Below are 7,500 nucleotides of genomic sequence, written 5' to 3'. Positions count from 1 at the left end.
TGCCCGCATTTATATAATGGCAGGTAACATACAAACATGGAATTAATTAATTAAATTAATAAATACATATAATATATATATTATATTTTATATTTATATATATAATAATATATATATATACCACACTTATATTATTTTATTAAACTTTCCTTTAATTAAAAAAAAGACAAAGATCTATGGCAAAATATATCGGTATTGATGCTATTGAACAGTTATGTATCAAGAAAATGAAAAAATATATAGGAATATAACTAAAGGCATGGGAATAAACTTAGATACAAATGTAATTAATCATACCCTAGCAATATTATTATCATCTACTAATAATTCAATTGAAGGTATATACGACATTATTAACCTTTTTGCTGAAGATATCATGCCTTTGTTTAAGAGACATCGTTGTCAACGTCAACGTCATAAATTTTCGATTCAACGAAAGGTGACGGCAAATTCAAATCGCCATCTTCATAGACAAACTATAGGAAAGTTAATTAAACAACATATTTTCGAGACGGCAATACTATAGCAGAATTATCAAAATTCTTTTATTGTGATGATTCAAATCTTTACATTTTTTTATATAAATTTTCAAAAAGAGTATACATGCGTATCGAAATTAGCAAAATTAATTTTAAAAACTCACTATAAAATTAATTGTTCATTCAAAGATAAACATTGTTATATTGATTTTGAATATAATATTCGCAATAAAAATTCATATACAACCATGGAAGTCAAATGATGCTTCTTTGACATTAAGTACACAAAAGCCTTTAACTAAAACAATATTAACATTGGTTTTATCCAAAAATATTTTCATTCATATTCAGGTTTTGTAATTGTGCCCAAATATAACATCTACTTATTTATTTCATCGCATATACAATATACAAGGGTCTATCTAAATAAATGTTATTCTGAACCTGAACGCAACACGAATCCGTCATACAACTAACCCCACAGCCTTAACTTTCGTTCCAGTTTCGTCATTTTCAATCTCCACCTTCGATTCAAATAAATAAACCGCATGCTTGGCCGCAAATAGAATCCTTTTTAAACATTTTGTGGTAATTCGCTCCATCTTTTATGAATAAACTTAATTCGGGTATTTTATTTAACGCGCCGTTTAATTTGTAAGATCGTTCAAATTTAAATTTGGGCATATAAATATTATCGTAACGGATGTCTACTCCTGATGCATTTATCATTTTTATAACATACCCATATTGGGGATAATATGATTGGTTAATTCCTTAACTGTAGATATTTCACTCGGTAGAATGGTCAACATAACGACGCCATTGGTCGTATATGGAAACGATAAACGTTACATGTCAAATCGCCAAAATTCATTGACAATGACGTTTTTATAGTAGTATAAGTCCTTTTCATCATTGGCACTTTTATTTCTTCATTGGGTGAAATGGAAAAATTTAAATCTCTAGTATTTTCCAGTACAAATGGATATTTCCATTTTCCATTCATTATAGTTTTAGAATAAAATATATATTTCATTAATAAATGAGTAGCATCAATTGTATCATTTTTTGTTTCATCTTCAATATTTTCTCCATTATTAATTACTATTTTAAACGTTGTTGCATTGTTTGCATGCATTATATTTTTTATTTTATCAACAAAATTAATATCAATGTCGTCTGCGACAATTTGAGGGAAAATACACGACAATGTTTTTGTTTCAAACGATGATGGTAACGTATTGTTCACTTCGTTGATGATCGCATTTCTTGTCTTTTCTTGTTGATTTATTTCTTCCAAAGTTTTATCATCTGCCACTAACATCAATAATTTAAATATATTAAATAAACATTCTTTACCCAATATAGCATTTTCGTGGTTATCTAAATTTTCAAATATTTTCAAAAATAAGTTGTTAGTAATGACAGTCATTATTGAGTAATAGTATATCTCTTATATAATTTCTTTTTTTATATTTTTTGGTTCTGAACCGGGAAACTTGATGGTAAAATCCTTTTACGAAAACAACGGTTGAGAATTGAAATTTTTTTTTATTCACCATCCCGACACTTATTACCATCCTTACGAAAACAACGGTTAGAATTGATTTTTTTTTTCAAAATTTCACCATTCCCGACACTATATAATCTACCAAAAACCTTTTCGAAAACAACGGTTAATTGATTTTTTTTCAAAATTATACCTTCCCGACACTAAAAATTACCAATATATCTTCAAATTTGGGTGGGGGCGCTTGGTTCACTGTGATACAATGAAGATATGAGAGCGTATTCGCCACCACTAACTAGTCCAGTTAGAACAATAAGAAGGCAGTCTTTTAATGCGAGCCTTTATATAATAATTTTTAAATTCAATATCCCAAGAAATGTATAAAGATATGCATTAATAACAGTAATATTAATATTATGAAATGGTTAAATTTATTATCTTTCAAAGAAAATATTACTTTTACAGTTTATCGTTTATTATACAAGACTGTAAATTGTATATAATGTAAAAATGGGGTGGGTATTATTATTTTCTTATATTTATTTATTTATATGTAAAAAGTTATTTATTTATATAGAATAATTAAAAGTTATATTATTAAAAAAAATGAAATAATAACAAAAACTATGCGTGTTGTAGCAAAAGAAATATCGACTTAATAGTTAAAATGCATTTTGTATCGAAAATAGATCCAGTTATAAATAAATTTTTTACCCTCAAAAAAAACAAAAAATTAACAATGCCAGAGCATCCCAACTTTGGGTAAAAAAAAAATAGTGGTTTTAATGGAGTTTATGTTTTTTCGCCAAAAAAAAAATCGGGTGAATAATAATTCTTAATTTTATTAAATTAACGTTTTCATAATTTATTATTTGCTTATAAATAATATTAATAAAATATATATAAAAATACATATTATTAATTAATTAATCTAATATTAAATATAATAATAATAAATAATATATATATAAAGAATAAATAAATATAATATATTATTTTTATATATAAAATTATATATATATAAAATAATTTAATGAAAAAATAATTATAAACTAATTAAAATATGTATTATTTATATATATATATTATATTAATATTATTTATAAAAAAATAATAAATGTGATAAAAACATGAATTTCATAGAATTAAGAATTATTCAATACCAGGATTTTTTCACTGATTTATTGTATATACTTCTTTCAAAAGAAAATATTAGATATAATCTAAAATTAATTAAATATTTACAACATACTTGGAATATACCAAATTTTTTTGTACTATTTCATATCATTCTATTTGAATTAAATAAAAAAATTATTAAGTCGAATATCAGCTTTTTATTTTACCTATAATTTTAAATCTAATAATTCTTTTTTGTAATAACTATATATTCCCACTAAAAAAATTGGATAAAATGAAACACCTGAACAATTCTTAATTTTATTGAATTGACGTTTTTATTACATTTATAAGTTTATTTATTTATTTATGATAAAAATGGAAATGAATTTTTTTGTAAAATAATTTTTTTTTATTATTATATTATATTATTTTATATATACATCTATTAAATAATAATAATAACAAATAAATAGCAATATATATATATCATTAAATATATAAATATAAATTAAGTAAAATAGAAGAATAAAACATGATAAAAATTACTTAGAAGAATAAAATAAAGATAAATTAAAGTTTCATAGTTAAAAAAAATAAATATTTATTTGTTTTTCATCAAGGGGGTGGGGGATGAGATTTTATTATTATTATTATATATATATATATTTATTATGTATATTTATTTACTAATTAATTAATTCCATGTTTGTATGTTTGTTTGTATGGTGTTTTATATGTTACATGGAACCGGTGGTTATTCAGTAGTTATTGTTTCGTGATCATACAAGCAAGACAACGAACTTTTTTGCAGTGAAGGGAATTTTACGTTCCAAAGTAAAATCTTTTATCAATTGTGCTATAATATCGAGGAATTTATGTAGTTGAATTAGCATTTTACACTGTTCGTTTAAGAAACGAATAAACGAAAAACTCACTCAATTTTTATATTTTTTAAAATTATATTTGTAGTATTTGTATGTGTATGTTTTTATATTTGATTTATTTATTTATTTATTTATAAAAAAAAATAATGTCCTCGGATTATACCTGCCCCAAACGGTTAGACTTCCTCCTCAAGATGCCGCCCATCCCGCGAGAGGCTTCACTCAAGCACGCATGGAATGCAGAAGACAGATCGCTCAATATTTTTGTCAAGGTGCGGAAATTGTATTTCTGTCATTTACTGTAGTATATGTAGGCAGCTATTTCACGAAGTTAAGATTTGACTGTTTCATTTCAGTTTAAACTGTAATATTTTATGATTTAACTAAAATTTTTTAGTGTTACTTTATATCATTCTTATTGTTGTATTATTACAGGATGACAAAATGACGTTCCATCGACACCCTGTTGCCCAGAGTACAGATGGTATAAGAGGAAAAGTTAGTTATACAAAAGGTCTCCATTTATGGGAAATACACTGGTCTACTCGGCAACGGGGTACACACGCTATTGTAGGGGTTGCCACTAATGAAGCACCTTTACATTCTCGGGGATACCAGTTAAGTGTTATGTACATGTCCACACACCTAGTTATTTGAACAAAGTTTTCCCTCCTGCAGTATGCACAACACATTTAAAGAAAGTGTGCAATAGTGAGTTAATCCTTATTGTTCCCTTCCAGGGTTTGGTAGGCAGTAATGACCAGTCATGGGGCTGGGACCTAGGCCGTAATAAGTTGTGTCACAATACCAGGCAAGGCAACCCGGACATTACTTATCCTTCATTATTAAACAACAATGAGACCTTCGTTGTCCCGGATAAATTTTATGGTAAGTAGGTGGTTATTATTATCCTTATTGTGATTTCAAAACACTTTGCCTTTTTATAAGAATATTTGAACCCTTTCCTCCACTTTGTTAATGACATCCTATGTCTTATTTTCAGTTGCCTTAGATATGGACGAAGGAACGTTGGCATTTGTTGTAGAGGGTCAGTATCTGGGAGTAGCATTTCGTAACCTGAAAGGCAAGAAGCTTTTTCCCATAGTTTCAGCTGTATGGGGCAATTGTGAAATTTCTATCAGATACATAGGATGGACTAGATCGTAAGTATTGCAGTATTTTTTACTTTTTCCAGAATGAATTGTGCTTAATGTTGTGAGAATCATAAAAGAAAAAAAATTAAATTTCCAAGATAAGACCTTTCCTTGATGCATCAGAATATTTATGAACTCAATTTTTTATTTTTCTTTATCCATAGCGGCACCGCTACCTTTGATGGATTCATGTCGCTGGATAATACGGCAAGCTGTTGGTAAACAAAGGTTGACTCGTTTACGGGAGTTAAATTTACCTCAGTCTGTTATTCAGTACCTACTGTACCATGGGGAGGCCAACTCTCGTAGCACCAACGTGACATCCGAACTACGTCATTGTCACCAGAAATACACAACTTTCACACCCCACTGGAAGGCATGAGAATTGAACTCATGGCCTATATATTGTAAATATTTTCTTACTTATATACACAAAAAATAAATTTAATAATATTTAGGTTTTGTAACTATATTCCTCGTAATTAAATGAAATTTGACTTTTTCTTATATAAAAAAAAAATAAAATTGAGTATATAATAAAAGCAATCATTTTGTTATAATTCATTCAATATAATAATAATGAAGCGAAAATTATCAGTACATAATAATGATAATAATAATGGCAATAAAGAATTGCCCCCAACAATAATGAATAAATCATTTCTATTTTTTAATATAGATTTGGATGATTATACAGGGAGTTCACCTCAAGCATTGGGGTTTAATAATAGTCATCGTTTACCAATTATTCGAATGTTTGGTGTAGATGTCTCGGGTAATTCGGTATGTTGTCATATTCATGGATTTTATCCCTATTTTTATATGAATTATCCAGAAGATAAATTATTATTATTAAATAATATTGATTCATTTAAGAAACTAATAAACGAAAAACTTGCCCAAAAATTATATTTTTTAAAAAATATTACGGATTTTATTATTTCTATAACAATAGTAAATAAAAGAACTATTTATGGGTATAATAGTCATAATGAAGGTCTAAAACGTTTTTTAAAAATAACGATAGCATTGCCCAAATTAATTCACGAAGTTAAGAATATTTTAGAGTTAGAATTGAAAGGAGAAAACGAAGATGAAGAAAGAAAAAATGAGTTTTACGAAGCCAATATTGATTTTATATTGCGTTTTATGATTGATGTTAATTTATCGGGGTGTTCTTGGATAGAAATACCGTCCCAATCTTGTATTTTTAGGGATAGCAACAACGAAAAGGAATCCACATGCCAAATTGAAATTGATGTATTGTGGACTAATATCATGCCCCACGATCCGGTTGAAACAAAATGGGCTAGTATCGGACCCCTCACCATCCTTTCTTTCGATATTGAATGCGCAAACCGGAGAGGTATTTTTCCTACGCCCGATAACGATCCAATTATTCAAATTGGCAACGTTATCGCAAAACACGACAAATTAGAAATGAAAAAGGTAATTTTTGTGTTGGGTAAAAATTGTGACCCTATCGAAGACGCCAAGATATTTCTTTTTCATTCTGAACAGGAGATGTTAAAAGCTTGGTCTCGTTTTGTGCAAAAGGTAGTAGACCCTGATATTATTACTGGATACAATATTAATAATTTTGACTTCCCGTATTTAATTGGTCGGGCCAAACATTTGAACATTGATGATCAATTTTATCTAAGTAGAATAAAAAATGTAAAATCTTTCATTACGAGTTGGGGGTTTGAAAGTAAACAGGTGGGTAAAATCGTTAATAAATGTATTAACGTGGAGGGTCGATGTATTATGGACGTTTTAAGCGTTATTAAAAGAGAATACAAATTACGGTCTTACAGTTTGAATGCGGTTTCTCAGTATTTTTTAAATGAACAAAAAGATGATATTCACCACACCGAAATATCAGAATTACATCGCACTAGCGCCCAAACGAGACGAAAATTAGCCGTTTATTGTTTAAAAGATGCCCTTTTGCCACTAAAATTAATCGATAAATTAATGTTATCTATCAATTACATTGAAATGGCGCGGGTAACGGGAGTCCCGTTAACTTTTATCCTCACGAGAGGTCAACAAATAAAATAATGTCTCAATTATTGCGAAACTGCGCCTTGGAAAATTTTATTGTTCCATCGTGTGAAGGGGGATTGAAAGGGTGTATGGGTTATCAGGGCGCTACAGTTATTGAACCTGCGAAAGGATTTTATAACTCCCCTATCACGACGTTAGATTTTTGTTCATTATATCCGACTATAATTATGGCCCATAATTTATGTTATACTACATTGTTATTAACCAATAATGATAAAACCATATTAGCGTCTACGGATAATTATACTAAAACGCCCACAAATAATTATTTCGTCAAACCT

The 7,500-nt window shown here is 28.0% G+C and overlaps 1 pseudogene; it reads left to right on the top strand.

The window, feature by feature from the left end:
* The window catches only part of LOC135210939 (protein gustavus-like), a 6,223-nt pseudogene extending 619 nt beyond the window's left edge, over nt 1-5,604 (top strand).
* The last annotated feature ends 1,896 nt before the right edge of the window (nt 5,605-7,500 follow it).

Source organism: Macrobrachium nipponense, chromosome 4 (assembly GCF_015104395.2).
Source record: "Macrobrachium nipponense isolate FS-2020 chromosome 4, ASM1510439v2, whole genome shotgun sequence".
Lineage (NCBI taxonomy): Eukaryota > Metazoa > Arthropoda > Malacostraca > Decapoda > Palaemonidae > Macrobrachium > Macrobrachium nipponense.
Note: the sequence above shows the minus strand (reverse complement) of the source record. Positions and strands in the feature narration are given on the sequence as shown.